Here is a 16,550-nt window from a genome sequence, read left to right as displayed (position 1 = left end):
GTTTCTTCCTGCAGAGTAACATGAAAGCACTACTGAGGCTTCAGTTTGAAGTTCTTCACCTCCATAAGCAACAAGCTTCGCACACCTTGCCAAATCAAGCCTTTCACCTTTACACACTCTAGCAAATGTTTCTGCAGACATAGCATTGCACTTGGAACCTGTATCAGCTTTGAGCTCTATGGGCTTGCCATTTATCCAAACGGTACCAAAATACTTCATACTTGGCTCTTAAATCTACTGCACTGACAGTTTCATAAAGCACTGACACACCATCAACATAAACAGCAGGGCTGCACTGCCTGAATGATCAACTCTTTTCTTAAAATGTTCCATCTTAATAAAAGAATGTGGGCCTTTTGATTTACAAAATCTTTTGAAATTACTCCACTTATTGCATTCGTGGCATTGTTGACCAAAAGCTAAACATTTCTCCCTTTTAGATTCATGACTTCCACCACAATTACGACAACTGGCAATGAAACTAGCTTGGGCCCCATGCTTTGAGTTTGCTGACTCACTCTTATGCTTCACTGAGACTGTGCGGCTTCTGGAACTTGCTAGAAAGTTCTAGGGTTTACCAGTGAGAGCTTCAGGGGTTACAGCTGCTGCCATGTACTTGGGCCTGTTTCTTTTAACTATGTGCTGCATACTATCAACACGAGCTTTATCACTGTGCTTTCTAGAGCTATTCTCATTTGTAAGCATATTTGTGTGCTTTTCTGTGAGCTCGTATATCTGACAAATCTCAATGGCCTTATTCAAAGTTAAGTCACTGTCACGAAGCAAAATCTTTCTCACAGCATCATCTTTTACACCACACACAAGTCTGTCTTTTATCAACTCATCCCTAAATCACCAAATCTGCATGTTTTAGCTTTATTTCTCAGGTCAGTTATATATGCTGCAAAAGTTTCACCAGGCTTTTAATTCCTTGTGTAAAATAAGTGCCTTTCCATTGTAACATTTGTCTGGGGGTTACACATTTCTCTAAATTTACGTTTGAAGCACTCTGGGTCCTCCCTTGACTCAGCCTGTACAGCAACATGATGCTTTCCCCCTCTCCAGCATAAACATCAGGTGCATACACAAATGAGCATTCCCTTTCAATGGCTTCTGACTCAGCATAATTAAGTAGAATAAATGCCTTTGTATGATCATCTTTATCAGAAAATGCAGCCTGTATGAAAATGTCATACTCTTGCTCAAACACTCTCCAGTTCTCAGCAATATGACTGTCAAACACAAGTGCACTGGGTTTTCAAAATCCATCTGCCATGTCTACAAAGTATACACAAACACACTGAAAATATGGCCTGTGTAATTATGTATGAACAAACTGTTCTGTGAACTTATCACAACATTCAAATGCAAAATAAACACTTCAAAATACTGTACTTTGCAAAATATGCTCTGTAATGGCTGTACTTTTATGAAATAGCTTTACTGTAACACTGCACAAACATGCAAACACTTTATGCACTTCTGATAACTTGAATACCTTTGCTTAATACGAAAGTACATATGCTTTGCAAAGGTGCGGTCGTTTCCCTTTATTTTGTTCATTTTATGCAATTCAGACTATTTCAAACATTTTCTGTAGTAATTTGAACACTTTTATCAATATCGTACATATCTGTTTATGCGACTATCGTTTAGAACGTTCTGTATTCCCCATTTCATATTTTACGAATAAGAAATAGTGCTGAGCAAGATTTAATATTTAAAATTAGTTTCTGACCTGTTTTGCGAAGTTTTGCCCCTTTTTAGGATGATTCGCTCATGTATACTCCTCCAGCTGTAGCGAAGTGCCTGTACTCATTTTAGCCATGCCGTCTCAAACTTCTTGCCCCTTGGATATGCCAGTTCTGACTTAATGTCCTTTAACATGCCTCTTCTGACACCATGTCACTCATTCGTCTCCAACATAAATAATAAGAAGGCTGGGGGTTTCGTTCAGATGCTTTAATACATAGAAACACACCAGGATGGACAGCAGCATCATTAAATACAAGCAAACTAACAGACAGACCTTACATATATACATGTTCACATCTCAACAGCCAACTACAAAATGGCAGTCACGCTCACACATACTCAGTATTTCTACATTTGTGCAAGCCCTTGGACAGCTTCTTAAAGGTACATACCCACACACATTGATCTACACCAAACCATACCTCTCAACCTCTTAGTGAAAGAAATCTAGACAAAGTCATAATGAATGGGGGGGGGGGGGACAAAGGCCCAAAAATAGAAACAATTTTTAAATATTGCTCCTACAAACTTAGAAAGTTGACAGAATAACAGGTTTTGAATTAGCACGAATTTTTATAAAGGATATGAAGTCTAAAATTCACATTAATGTCATTTTCTGACTCCAGTCCTCAATGATTTGCCAGAAAAAAAAAATTTTGGAGAAACAGATCAAAAATATGAGGCAAAAATCTGGACAGTTGAGAGGTATGCCACAAACATGACCTTGTGTTATATAAACAATGCTACAGTAGAGCCAGAAACACTAGAGTATGGCAAGCTTTATTCAGAGACTTGTTCTCATTTTTTTCCTGTTATTTAACTGCATCAAGATAAAAACAATGTAAATGCATTCACATTCAGTTTTGTAATCCAAGCAGCATTGCACTGGGTGTTTTACTGTTTTACATTGCACTACCTTTTTAGGAGCTACCATTAAGTTTGTGCAATAGTGAAATAGGTTGTATTTTTGTGTACTGGACTGATGGTAACCTCATGCTTTTTTAAAATGGCATGGATGATGTGTTTCTTCATTAGAAATGCTAACTCATTTATGTATTATTTTCAGGCATCTAAGGCAAGATACGATGATAATTGTACTGTGCTTACCTCTCAACTGTCTAAAATACTGCAGAATGTCCCTGAATGGGTTTTGACACACACACACACACAAAACTTTAAAACAACAATACAACTGCATACTTGATACAGGACTTCCATGTGTACATCACAATCTATCTCTGTGTCCTACTCCCAGCACTATCATCACTCCATCATCTCTTTATCGCCACATAAACAGTTTTAGGAACAAGCCTTTGTTCCCTCATAAACTGCACTGCATAGCTGTCCTACAATTTAGAACTACATTTTCTTCAGAAATAAAGCAGTTCATATCACATACAGAAGAATTTACTTCACACATCAAATTCCACTTCCTGCCCAACAGTAAGTGTGTGTGCACACACACGTGCATGTCCAGTGGACATGCAGTGAACCAAGAGAGATATCAGTAAGTACACCCACAAAATGAAAGTAACTCATAATTTTAATGCATTTCTCATTAATAATAATCGGCAAAAGAAATTCATTACATCTTAACAGAAGCAAGATAATTTTTAAAGAATTAAATGTCTGAGAACAAATAATCTGAACGTTTGCAGCAACATTAGCAAGAATGTTATCATATTTGCACAGAACAATCAGCTTGTAGGAGACTTGGATGATATTTTTGAAAATATATTGCTTTACTTAATGGCTTTGGTTGCTTACCATACAAAGACTTCTCTAGAAGCAATCCTTGTAATACATGCAACTAAGACCTTACCAACTACTCAGAAAAGAAAAAAAGAAAAAAAAAGAACAGGCTAAGCAGGAGCTGAAACAATGGTGCCTTTTTATACAACTGTTAAGCAAGACAGCTCGTGACCAGCACAGTGATTGCAGTGACGTCAAACAGTATTCAGGATAGGCATTGATTCTTCAAGACCTGAACATTTACAGGTAGATCAAGAAGGAACACTACCTACTGCAGATGATTAAAGTAGCTGTTTCAGGCATGCTAAATGGTAAACATTTTTCACTTCTGGATGCAAACCAAAGCTCCTGGCAAATTAAAGATGATGAACCTAATTTAAATCTATGTGCCTTTAACAATTTCTAAAAATAGACACATTCCTGAGGTTACTTTTCAGTGCCCGAGGTATTTCAGATAGCTGTATCTGAAAGTAACTGAAGGCTTACAGGGTGTTATAAATATATCACAGATGATTCATCTGTACTGCATGCTACCAAATAACAATAATGACATAGGAACCCTCTAGACACTGCACTCAATCCAATTTGGTTTCATCAAGTGCAGGTCATGCCTCCTTAACCTGGTGGGCTTCTTTGGGAAGGTCACCAAACCAATGGATGAAGGCAAAACGGTTCGCACTGTATACCTTGACCTAGCCAAGGCATTTGACACAATACCCATATGGATATTGTTGATAAACTCAAGAGGTTAAATATAAACCCTTTTGTCACTCAGTGAATATCCATCTGGCAAGTGGAGCCCCTCATGGATTGGTCCTGAGACTGCTCCTTTTTGTCATTTACTTCTCTGAACTTGAAAAATCATTTATCAACCGGCCAATCTTCTCACACCAACCCCTATACTGCCACAGCAAAACACATGGTTATATCAAAACTGACATATGCTGTGTCATTAAATTTCATCAAGTAAATCACAAAACACAGCTTCACTACAAAGAAAGCTCAAAAATTGTAGGATCATTAATATTTTGGATTCTCCTACCCATCACTGTGTCTTACTTAACTCAGTTAACACACTCACAATAACAGAAGGAGCAATGCTCCTATATTCTACAAATGTATTCAAACTCATTTACAACAATTTCTGCCCATTCTTTAGTAACAAACTTACATTAGACTCTAGTGGACACAATTTTTTTTTTGAGAGCAATGGTACCTAAATCATGTGTGTTAATTAAGGGGAACCCAGGGCAGACACTGTGGATGGGGCTCACTTACTAAGTCCAGTTCAAAGTCCCCTTGTACAGCCATAGATCTAACCCCAATAACTTCTGAGGGTCTAGATGGTCTGTGAAGCATTTTACTGGTTATTTTTTGAAAGATGCTTACTTATTATTTTTTACTGCTACCCAAAGGATTTATGTATATGCTGCATAGTGTGTATGTTTGCTAATGGATATTTTCACACACACACACACACACAAACGCTGTCCCTGACAAGCCAGGTCTATCAAAAATAGAAAAACACACCCCTCATACTGCATATTCACCTACAGGCAAATTGCAGGAACACTACATCACTTATGCCAGGTCTCTGAGGTGTTGGGGAAAACCACATAACTCACATAAATATAGGAAGGACAACAGCAATGATCATTTTACACTGATTTCTGTAAGTATAATGCAAACTGTGATACTGCTACTGTCCAACAACTGCATAATGCTGATAATTAAAAGGCAGGGCTCAGTTCCTATTATCCAGAAGTGGCTGCCATACTGATCAATTGCTTCTACTTTTTTGACTATGTACACCTCACTTGAAACTCATCTTCCACCAATATAAGAAACACAACTACCAATAACCACACTTCAGACATAAGGTGGTGATTAAAAATCACCACAGGAAAATACTTTAGCTTGCTTCACACAAATGCAGACATCAGCTCTGGTCAGCATTTATCAAATGACAGCAGGGTCAGTTACTTCCATCCATAGTTCCTGTGCACAGAAATTATAGCAAGTTACTGACCAAGCACACTTCAGATATCTTACTATGATCACATGAAAAGAGGTCAAAACAACATATTCCAATTTGTTTCCCCAAAATCTCAGTAGTCCTGCCAAGCTTAGCACCACCAAGAAGTAGCCAAATGAGTACAGTTCTGTTATAAAGCCTTTCAGCCTCTGAGCTTTAAAAAAAAACATAACACTATTTTTTAACCATAGCAAAGAGTCATAAAGAGGAGCATTTCCTTACTTTTCAAAAGGTCACCATGCACTACACTCTATACAGTTGTTGATTTGTATAGCCTTAGTTTAATTATTTAGTAAGGCATGTACCCATACATATGTCTGATGTTATGAAGAAAAACAGTAAATCTAGGAGGAGCATGGCTAACTCTGAGCCTAGTAACAGTTGAAAGGCATGTACAAAACATTGCATATTTCATTTTCATTCTATTTTTTCTTAATTTATTCTCCAATTACCTGCTTTATTCTTTGCAGGATCACAATACAGCCAAAGTGTATCCCAGTACTTGGTGACTGCAGTGCTGAGAACACTTGAGTTCAGAACCCCATGGCAATATGACAAATATTATTATTATTCAAACTTCAAAAACACTAGTATTAGTGTTTCTGAAGTAAATTCAAATATGGACAGGCAGAAAAAAAAAAAAAAAGATTTATTGCGATTTGCATTCCATCTTTTTCACGCTGCATGCTTTATGCAGCATTATGTTTGACATGTAACCACTAATAATTTATTTATTTCCCAGTAACTGCCCCCCCCCCAAAGATGGATGCAGACTTGGGTAATTGCCCAATTCTCACTTAAGAATGCTCACTCATAATGCCAATCCACTGTGTCTTATTACACCCCCCCCCTTTTTTATACAATTCACATCGCCTTATTCCATTATATTTTGAATATTTTTACTAAACTGGTGTACCCTACATTTTCTTTGTATAGAATCCCAAATATACATAGCTGATCACGCACGATTAACACTATTTAAATAATTACCATTTTACACTGTTCTAAGTCTTGTATACTTGTGTCTTGCCTGTTGCTTTGGGCTGTGCCTGAGAGGGTTCACAGAGCCAGATACCTACCTGGTCAACAAATGTTCAAATGAATAAAAACTGGAATTCCTGCCTTACAGATCTTATCCCATCATCAAATACAGAGTATATGCACAATGAAAACTACAGCTAATACAAAGTTGGCTGTAGACATGATATGATGTATTGATCCCCTCCGTATGTGTATATGAATATATGGATGTGTACGTGCATCCATAAATATTGACATATACATACACAAGCACTTAGATAAGACTGACTTTGTCTTGTCAATGGCCAGGCCATTGAAGGGCAACATAAAGAAATAAATCATTCAAAAGCTATAATAATAACCACAGATAAAACCAAAAACGGTAAGTCCCATTACAATTCACAGCACACTATGTCAAAAAGTACTACTGAAATGGTGCTCACTACAATGACAAAGCAAAAGAACAGAAATATTTTGGGGGGCAGACCTTCCTCACTTATACTTACTAATACTATGGCCACACAAATATGCAGAGAAGCCAGAAAATTGCAGTAACACAGGTTGTTTTAGTTATAAGGAACAAAACTGCTATAGAAGAACTTCAACAAAAGCAGCTTTCAGCAGCACTTGTATTGACATTAATAATATGGTCACCATTATGCCAGCAAGACATGATATATTATATACACACATATACATATTGTCATGTCGGAGTCTATCACAGTAAAGAGTCTTGCTCAGAAGTACCTCAAAAATTAAACCATGAATTCTGTTTCCAAGGCAATTTCAGTCTTAATTCCAAGGTCATGAGACCATGAAGTCAAAATATTTTAGTTCAAAAGGGAGAAGGGAAGCCCTACACATCAGAAGTGCAAGGGTCATACTTCTAACGGATACAGTAGAATCTACACAAGAAAAATGGAATGATTTTATTTACTTATTTTGTAAATGTTAATAGTCCAAGGTCCTCTGTCAGCCAAAACCTACATATGATAAAAAAAAAACAATACTATAATGAACCATACAACAGTATAACTTAGTTACAATATAAAAAGACTACACAATATCATACAAAATAGCTTATAAAGTAGACTAGTACAGTTAGTACACATCACTAAATACAACAAGTCAGGCTACAGAAGACTCCAGATTAACTGAACATTGAAGAGTAGCAAACATGAAAAGCAGCAATGCTTCACATGTAGGAAGGAACTAACATACATGCAAATCCCAAGATCAACACAAATATGATTAAGTTATATTAAGACCAGAAATACAATGTTCAATAGTCAGCAAATAAAACCCTTTGATCAATATGGGCAGAGAGTTTCAGAAACAGAATGCAGTTGCGGCAAAGGACGCACTGGCAGTCTCACATGTAAGGAAGAGGAAATGAGGGTAAAATAAGGTTTTGGAGAAGAGTAAAGGGATCTCATGTTGATTTTGAATGTAAGTTCTCTGAAAGTGAAGAACAGCAGACTGTAGATTAGTGCTGCTAGGATAGTAACTCTGTGGATAACTAAGAACCAAGGAATGAGTGTGTACCCGTGGAACCCAAATAAAGGTTAGGTTATAACTCCGTGGATGACAGGCAGTCATATTCCTTCTCTAGGGGAGTTTGTGATGAATCCATTAACACTGTATTATCCAGGGAGAAGGCAGTAAGGCACTTCTGTCTTGTGCTTTTTTGACATTACCAGTGAGAACAGTAGTAACCTTAAATAAGATGTCATGTAGACTTTTCGTCTTGTGTGCTTCCATTTTAATACAAGCAGAAAAGACTCGTGCAGCATCCAGCCCAACTAAAAGACACATTTTAACTGCTCATGGTTTCGGTTTCACCACCATTAAGGGTCATAATGTATCAGTTTGATACTGCAGTTGGTAGCCTTGCTCTGTTATGAATAGCAGTTTTTTCCTTGCTGAAACTGACATTAATGGAACCACAGAACCATCTCACTTACAAGTCCCTTGACAAATGTTCCTTGAATTATGCTGAAAGAAACTTCAAAGCATCAGAAGGACAAATCATGTGCATAAATTAGGTGTACCTACACATGTTGGTGAGAAAAACAGAAGACTACTAATGACTTCAGAAAAGAAAAAAGAAGACAAAAAAATAGAGAAGCCAACACAGAGCCTACTGGAACTCTTTTTGAGACTGCACATTATTTGTATGACAAATATAGTCTATGGAATAGCTGGACCAGCAACCATGTTTGTCAGCTGCAGTCCACTAGTGTGCATGTATGTGCAGTCTAAAATGAAAAAAAAATCTACATCAAAAATATACCTCTGAACCTGTTAGCACAAGAAATCTGGACAAAGCCAAACATGCAGTAAACTCTCAGTCAACCAGAAAAAAAAAGAAAAAATACAGTACAGTATGAGCAATTAAGTTTTTCATGTGTTACACTTTGTTTTCCCCTGCTGCAGCACACCTTACATTTTTAATTTTAAAAAGGAAGATGCAAATAAATTGCCTCTCTCCCCAACCCGAGAACAAGTCAAACCACTCAAATGTCAACACACACTCCACACTCAAGTCAGTTTGCATCAGATTGTACATTCTTTCTCTCTGATCTCGCACACACTCTCTCTTCAGCTTTCATACATCTCTCCAATCTCTCACACACAGTCACTTCTGTTTTCATATATGTATTCACTCTCTCTATTCAATTCATTCAATTACAATCCACTTAGCCTGCCACTGAAAAATATTCCACATGCCACGCTGTCTAGTGGAAATATAAGTTTAAAATATTATTATTCCAGCCAGGGTTTTAATTACTGTATTTCAATATTAAAATCAATTGGTATAGTATAGGTACAGTATTTGTCAGGTCTATTTTTAATAGTTACTTGCAAGCAACCAGAAAAGTACAGTTTTGTACCTACCATAAATGTAGATGTTCGAGGATCTCCATTGCTGCAGTCCTGACAAATGGGTACTCCGCTGCCCACCATCGGCCCGAATACCAAAGGGCTATATCCGGCGTCGGTCACAGGCGCCTGAGACTGACGTAAGTACTTGTCAGTACAAATGCGCATGACCGACGCCATAACCACAGTCTTTCTTGCCTCAGATGTCAGAATGCAAAAAAGAAAACACCACCCAAAAAACCCCAATCTAAAAAGAAAAAGGGGGAAGGAGGGAGGGAAAATAGGACTGCAGCAATGGAGATCCTCGAACATCTACATTTATGGTAGGTACAAAACTGTACTATGTTCGTCGTCTCCCATTGCTGCAGTCCTGACAAATGGGTAGAATCCCAGAGCAATGGAAAAAAGGGAGGCAGGCCAACTAAATAGCAGGAGGAGCTGCAGACATGCCCTGTAAGACAGCAGTGGCAAACCCAGCCCTAGACCTAGAATAAAGAGGCAAATGATAATGCTTTGTAAAGGTATGTACAGAACTCCAAGTAGCCGCTTCTAGAATGTCTTTCGTAGCTACCCCTCTCAAAAAAGCAGTAGAGATGGCCGTAGCCCTAGTAGAATGAGGCCTGATCCCAACTGGAACCTCCTTACCATGATGAGAGTAACAAAAAGCAATACAATGGCCGATCCACTTGGAAATAGTTTGTTTCGAGACAGCTTTCCCACTTGAAGCCACAGCAAACGAAACAAATAACTGCTGAGATCTCCGGAACTCATTGGTTCTGAACAAATAATACCATAACTGCCTATGCACATCTAAAGAATGCAAAACCCTTTCCCCTTCATTTTGGGGGTTAGCATAAAAAGTAGGCAAATGTATAGATTGGTTCAATGCCACATTAGAAACTACCTTAGGCAGAAAAGTAGGATTAGTACGCAAGGAAACTCTGTCCTGGTGAAAAATCAGAAAAGGTTCCACTGCCATGAGAGCCTGTAATTCAGACACCCTTCTAGCAGAAGTAACAGCCAATAAAAAAGCAGTCTTCCAGGACAACAACTTCAATTCAGCCGCAGCCGCAGGTTCAAAAGGAGGCAGAGTCAGCTTTTCCAAAACAAAATTAAGATCCCAGGCAGGAGTAGGAGCCCTTTGTGGGGGTCTTATATTCTTTGCCCCTCTAAGAAACTGTTTAAGCAAAGGATGGGAAAATAAAGGAGGATCATCATCATAGTGAGCAGAAATAGCTGCAGCATGCACTTTTATAGAAGAGAAGGACAAACCCTTGTCCAGTAACATAGTCAAATATTGCAAAGTACAACTCAAATTAGGCAACGTGACATCAAGGCCTTCAGCCGAACTCCAAAGAAAAAATCTCTTCCATTTATCAGCATAAACTTTCCGAGTACTAGGACGCCTGGCTTCCAAAAGGACATCCAAAACTTGTTGAGGAAGCTGAAGGCCCTCATCCTCTAAAACTGAATGCGCCAGGCTGTCAGATGTAGGGATAGCACCCTGACATTGAGAAAATGATTGTTTTCTTGAGACAATAAGTGAGGAATCTGCGGTAATGGCCAAGGTGTCCCGTGAATTAGGCTCCTCAGCAGAGGGTACCAATGTCGACGAGGCCAATCCGGCGCTATAAGGATCATGCAAGGTTTGTCCCTCCTGACTTTCAACAGGACCTGTGGAAGAAGAGGCAGAGGAGGAAAGGCATACACGTGAAGGTTGCTCCAACTGAAGGACAGTGCATCTATTTTCCAGGCTGCCGGATGAAACAGCCTCGTGCAAAACAGAAGCAGTTGGGAATTCAGAGGAGAAGCGAACAGATCTATGTCTGGAGTTCCCCAAGCCATGGTCAACTGACGAAATACCTGAGGATCCAACTTCCATTCGTGAGGATCCACCATCCGTCTGCTCAGAACATCTGCTAACGAATTTTGTGCTCCTGGCAGAAACTGTGCTCGAAGAGTGATGTGCAGATCCAAAGCAGTTTCCCATAACAGCATTGCTTGTCTGCAAAGAGGGTAAGAATGAGTACCCCCCTGCTTGTTGATGTACCACATGACAGTTGTGTTGTCTGTTCAAATCAACACCAGTCCCGGTCGAAGTAGATCCTTGAATGCTTTTAAGGCAAATTGTACCGCCAGCATCTCCTTCATATTGATATGCAAGTGAAGCAACTCCGGGGGCCAAAGGTCTTGAATCCATTTTCCTTTGAAATGAGCTCCCCAGGCTGACTCCGGCGTCTGTCGTTAATATCTGACTTGCCTCCGGTTGGGTCACAGAGAGTCCCTTGTTTAGGTGACATTCCTGAGCCCACCACACAAATTCTTTCTGAATGCAAGGGAGAATCCGAATGACAGTATCCAAATCGTGGCTGTGTTGAGTCCAAACGCTTTTGAGATACCACTGTAGCTTCCTCATATGCAGTTTGGCATTGGGAAGTACTAGAATGCAAGATGCCATGAACCCCAAGGCTTGAAGGACTGTCATTGCAGTCAGCCTGGACATTACGGATAGCTGCCGGAAGTATAGGTGAAGATTTCTTTGTTTGTCCGGGGTAAGAGATGCCATCTGAGTAGCTGTATTCAGTCTCACACCCAGAAAACACATCTCCTGTGAGGGTACTACACTGGACTTTATTTCGTTCACAGAATACCCTAGGCATCTGAAAACTGTCATCACATACTGCAGATGTCGAAGAAGTTCGTGCTTGCCCTGAGCCAGTATCAAACAATCGTCCAGATAAGGATAAATTTGAATTCCCCTGAGACGGAGAAAAGCTATTACTGGAGCCAGGACTTTTGTGAATACCCTGGGCGCAGTAGATAAGCCAAAGGGCAATGCAGAGAACTGATAATGCAAATTCCCAGTCCGAAACCTCAGGAATTTCCTGCAACTGGGCCTGATAGGAATGTGAAGATAGGCCTCTTTGAGATCCAAAGTCACCATCCAGTGATCTCTGCCTAGCATAGGCAACAGCTGCCGCAGTGTCAACATCTTGAATTTCGGAATTTCCAGAAAGGTGTTTAGAATGGATAAATCCAGAATGGGCCTCCAAGTATTTCCCTTCTTTGGTACTAAGAAAAGACGGGAATAAAACCCCGTGCCCCTGTCCACAGAAGGAACTGCCTGAATTGCTCCCAACCGGAGCAGAGAAAAAATCTGTGCCTGCGCTTCCAGTCTTTGCTGATGAGGCACATCCGGCATACCTCTGAAAGGAGGGAATGTGTGAAAATAAAACTTGTAGCCTCGAGTTATAATGTCCAATACCCATTTGTCCTGGATAACCAAATGCCAATTCCCTTTGAAAAGTCCCAGTTTCCCTCCTAGAGGAGCTGCCAGCAAAGCAGAGTCCGGCAGCGGAAGACACAGGTCATTGGGACTGCTTCCGAAAGGACTGACCCCTGCCCACCCCAGCAGAAGGGGTAAAAGAATTCAAAGGCCTAGAAGTAACAGGGCCCTGAGAGGAAGTCCTACCCCTACCACGCCTCGACCTGCCCCTAGAATGAAAATCCGAAGAGGGAAAAGACCATCCCCTAGCGGGCCAATTCCTACTGAACTTAGGGGGCTGAACCTGTAAGAAGTCCTTTACCGTCTGCATAGACTTAGCTTTTTCCTCCATTTTTTTCAAAACTGATTCCACCGGAGGGCCAAAAAGAACATCAGATTGCAAAGGAGCATCCATAATGCGAGCCTTAACATGCTCAGACAAGGACTGATCTCTAAGCCAGGCATGTCTGCGAACAACAGAACTAGTAGCAGCCACCCTGGAAGAAGCTTGTAAAGCATCAAAACCACACTGCAAAGAATGCTTACCAACCTGGTCTGAAGCATGCACTAAATCCTGAAGCTCCTTACAGTCAACACCTTCAGACAAAGCATCCATTTTACATTTCAATTGACTTAGCAAATAATTCTGATACCTGAGCATATGAAATTGACAATTTAAAGCTCTCATAGCCAAAGTAGAAGAGGTATACAGCTTTTTACCCCACCTATCCAGGGCCCTAGCATCCTTGTCCAGAGGAACCGGATTCTTAACCACAGAAGCCTTAACACCTTTGGGGCCTTGAGAAATAGTTTCTGGATCAGCCCTAGGACTCTTATACAAGTACTTGTGTGCTTCCGGAACCCTGTAGTATCTATCCGGCTTAACTGGGGCAGGGGGCAGAGAATCTGGGTTAAGGGCAGCCTCAGAAAATACATCCTGAACATCCAGCACAGGTGGAATAGCCAAAGGCCTGTGCTGAGGCAAAAACAAGAATTCTCTCAGCCTTTTATGAGAATCAGAATAATCCTGGCCATCCCAATGGAAATGTTCCCTCATGGAATGCAAAGTTTCAGAGAAAGAAAAATCTTCTGGAGGGGATGCAGAGGGAGTAGCGTCCTCAGCCTCCGAATCAGAATAGGGAGGGAAATCCTGAAGCTCTTCCACAGAGGAATCTGACTCAGTGGGAGACTGAACCAGACCCTCCAACTCTGTGTCTATCCTGGGCCTCTTCACAGGGGGGGGGCATGGAACCCCTAATTAAAGTAATCAAATCTTCAGCCATCTTTAACATGTGCTTCCTAGGAACTGGACCCTGGGGATTAGCACCAGCAGGGATAGACTTAGATTTAGAATGGCCTTTGCCTGGAGAAGGAGGAGGTCCAACTACCCTATGAGGGGAGGAAGCCACTGACAACAAAGAAGCACCCTCAGCCTGGCCTAACACAGGAGAAGCCACTTCCTGCAGTAACAAAGGCTCCCCTAGACACACTGGTAAACTGTCAGAAGGAGCCACTGAAGCAGTCAGTGGTTCCACAGAACTGACGTCCGGAGTGGATGCCTCATCCTGTCTGGACCGCAAAGACTTATCTTTGCGCTTCTTAGAAGAACCAGTCGTCAGAGAATCCGACGGCATGTTATAATTACAACGTCTACCAAACACTAGCCTAGCACAGTCCAACCGACGTTTGATAGTACGCTTGTTAAAAGTAGCACAAAAGCGACACCCAACAACGTCGTGCTCAGGCCCTAAACAAGGAATGCAGAGTGAATGGTAATCCCTATGAGGAATCTGCTTCCCACAAGAAATACAGTTATTAACTTTTTCTGACATCCGGCAATACTGAGGCAAGAAAAAGACAAAAAATGTTCCCAACAGGGTACTTAGCCAACTTGGTATCCGGTCTGAAACTCGAAAACCGACAGTTCCAGAACGCAGAACGGCACTTGCAAAAACTGCTTCTGCTGAGGACCATGCGGCAAGAAAGACTGTGGTTATGGTGTCGGTCATGCGCATTTGTACTGACAAGTACTTACGTCAGTCTCAGGCGCCTGTGACCGACGCCGGATATAGCCCTTTGGTATTCGGGCCGATGGTGGGCAGCGGAGTACCCATTTGTCAGGACTGCAGCAATGGGAGACGACGAACATCTACACATATCCAGCAACTACCAATCCCCATGGGTGCTGATTAACTGAGAGTTTACTGGTAGACTCCCTTTTATCCGGCCTCTCTTTAACCAGCCATCAAATTTCTGCTGTAGTCCTAGCAAAAGACAACACAGAACAACAACACTTCCATCTCCTTTGGGCAAAATAAATTAATTTTAATTTTAGAATTCATATTGAATGGGTGGGGGATGGCAGAATGGGTACAATGTTTACCTTGCAAACACAAGGTGCAGGGTTTGATTCTCACATGGGGTAAATGACTAGGCTTAAAATAGATCAAATTGGATCAGTGTTCTACCCAGTAACTAATTTCAATACCCAAACAAAAATATATCCATTACATACCACTTGTACTTTAGGGTGAAGGGCATTACAAATGCAGCGTATAATATACTTACTTATTTCTGATTCCACATTGCCTTCTTTTATTTGCATTCCTTAAGCCAGCTCAAGGGCAATTAGCCTAGTATTAATCTATGTACCCATGCATCTATTAGAAAAATGCATACCAACACCAATCCTGTTATTATAGATGATTTATAACCTACAAATATTACTTTGTATGCTTTTTCTGATTAACCAGCCATTCGTTTATCCAGCCTAAACTCCTGTCCCAGTGAGACCGGATAAAAGGGAATCTACTGTAATGATAGTTTTATTTAGTGAATTAATTTCTCAAGGATTTGACAAAAAAACACAAACTTAATGAGGAACAGACTAAAAATATGAGGCAAAAAAAAATCTGGACAGTTCTAATGTATGTCCAAAAATCAACTTTTTAACAGCAAATGTTTGTGCCATTCCTCAAGTGCTCAGTCCTGTTAACCTTCAGGAAATCCAACACATTTCAAGTGCAAAAAAAAAAGAATGTCAACACACATGCCAGGGTATGTATGCTCACACACACACCTTTTATAAATACATATTGTAATTACAGCCTGCTGCAACATAATTTAGTTCATGTAAGCATTAACATCATATGTCACAAAATTGTTTTTAAGATAAAAAGTAAAACAAAGTAGCACTCTTATCTACTTTCAAAACTAGACTTAAGGATTGGATGTGAAGCCGTAAATTAACAACTGAACTAGAAAGAATAACCCTGATATCATGGGGTAACCAGTTTACTGTCAGCATCAAGGGGCATCGTGGCCAAGTTTAGAAATGACCCTTCTGACATAAGCTTAATATAAACCTATGAAAAGGCTAAGTGTCGTATTAGATCCGGTGGAAAGGATAAGGAAGTGTTCTCTCTCAGCGATTTTAGGGTAGTGCTGCCAAACGCGCATGAAATGCACCCCCGAACTTAACATCTTATACACGTACACTGAACATGGGATAAGTGGCTGAGTCTGAAACAGATCGAATTGGATCAGTGTTCTATCCAGTAACCAGTTTCAGTACCCAATCAAAAATATATCCATTACATACCACTTGTAGTTTAGGGTGAAGGGCATTACAAATACGGCATAAAATATACTTACTTATTTCTGATTAGATTCTGATTCCACATTGCCTTCTTTTATTTGCATTCCTTAAGCCAGCTCTTAAACCGATCCATATTACTTCCGGCACAGTCGCGGCTAGATTCCCACGTTGGAAGAGACTACACTCTCGTCATGACAGACGTAGTGGGGGCGGGGAAAGGGCGGAGTTCAGGAGGACACTGC

The 16,550-nt window shown here is 40.4% G+C and overlaps 1 protein-coding gene across 2 annotated transcripts in view; it reads right to left on the bottom strand.

The window, feature by feature from the left end:
• The window catches only part of ENTPD4 (ectonucleoside triphosphate diphosphohydrolase 4), a 203,254-nt gene extending 186,750 nt beyond the window's left edge, over window positions 1–16,504 (bottom strand). For both annotated transcript variants that reach the window (XM_044083115.1, XM_044083116.1), the window contains exon 1: window positions 16,365–16,504. The gene's annotated coding sequence lies outside the window, so the exon portion shown is untranslated. The remainder of the gene's footprint in view (window positions 1–16,364) is intronic.
• Between the last annotated feature and the right edge of the window lie 46 nt (window positions 16,505–16,550).

Source organism: Protopterus annectens, chromosome 9.part0, assembly GCF_019279795.1.
Source record: "Protopterus annectens isolate FY-2018-M chromosome 9.part0, PAN1.0, whole genome shotgun sequence".
NCBI classification, from domain to species: Eukaryota; Metazoa; Chordata; order Ceratodontiformes; family Protopteridae; genus Protopterus; species Protopterus annectens.
This window is presented reverse-complemented; position numbering and strand designations above follow the sequence as displayed.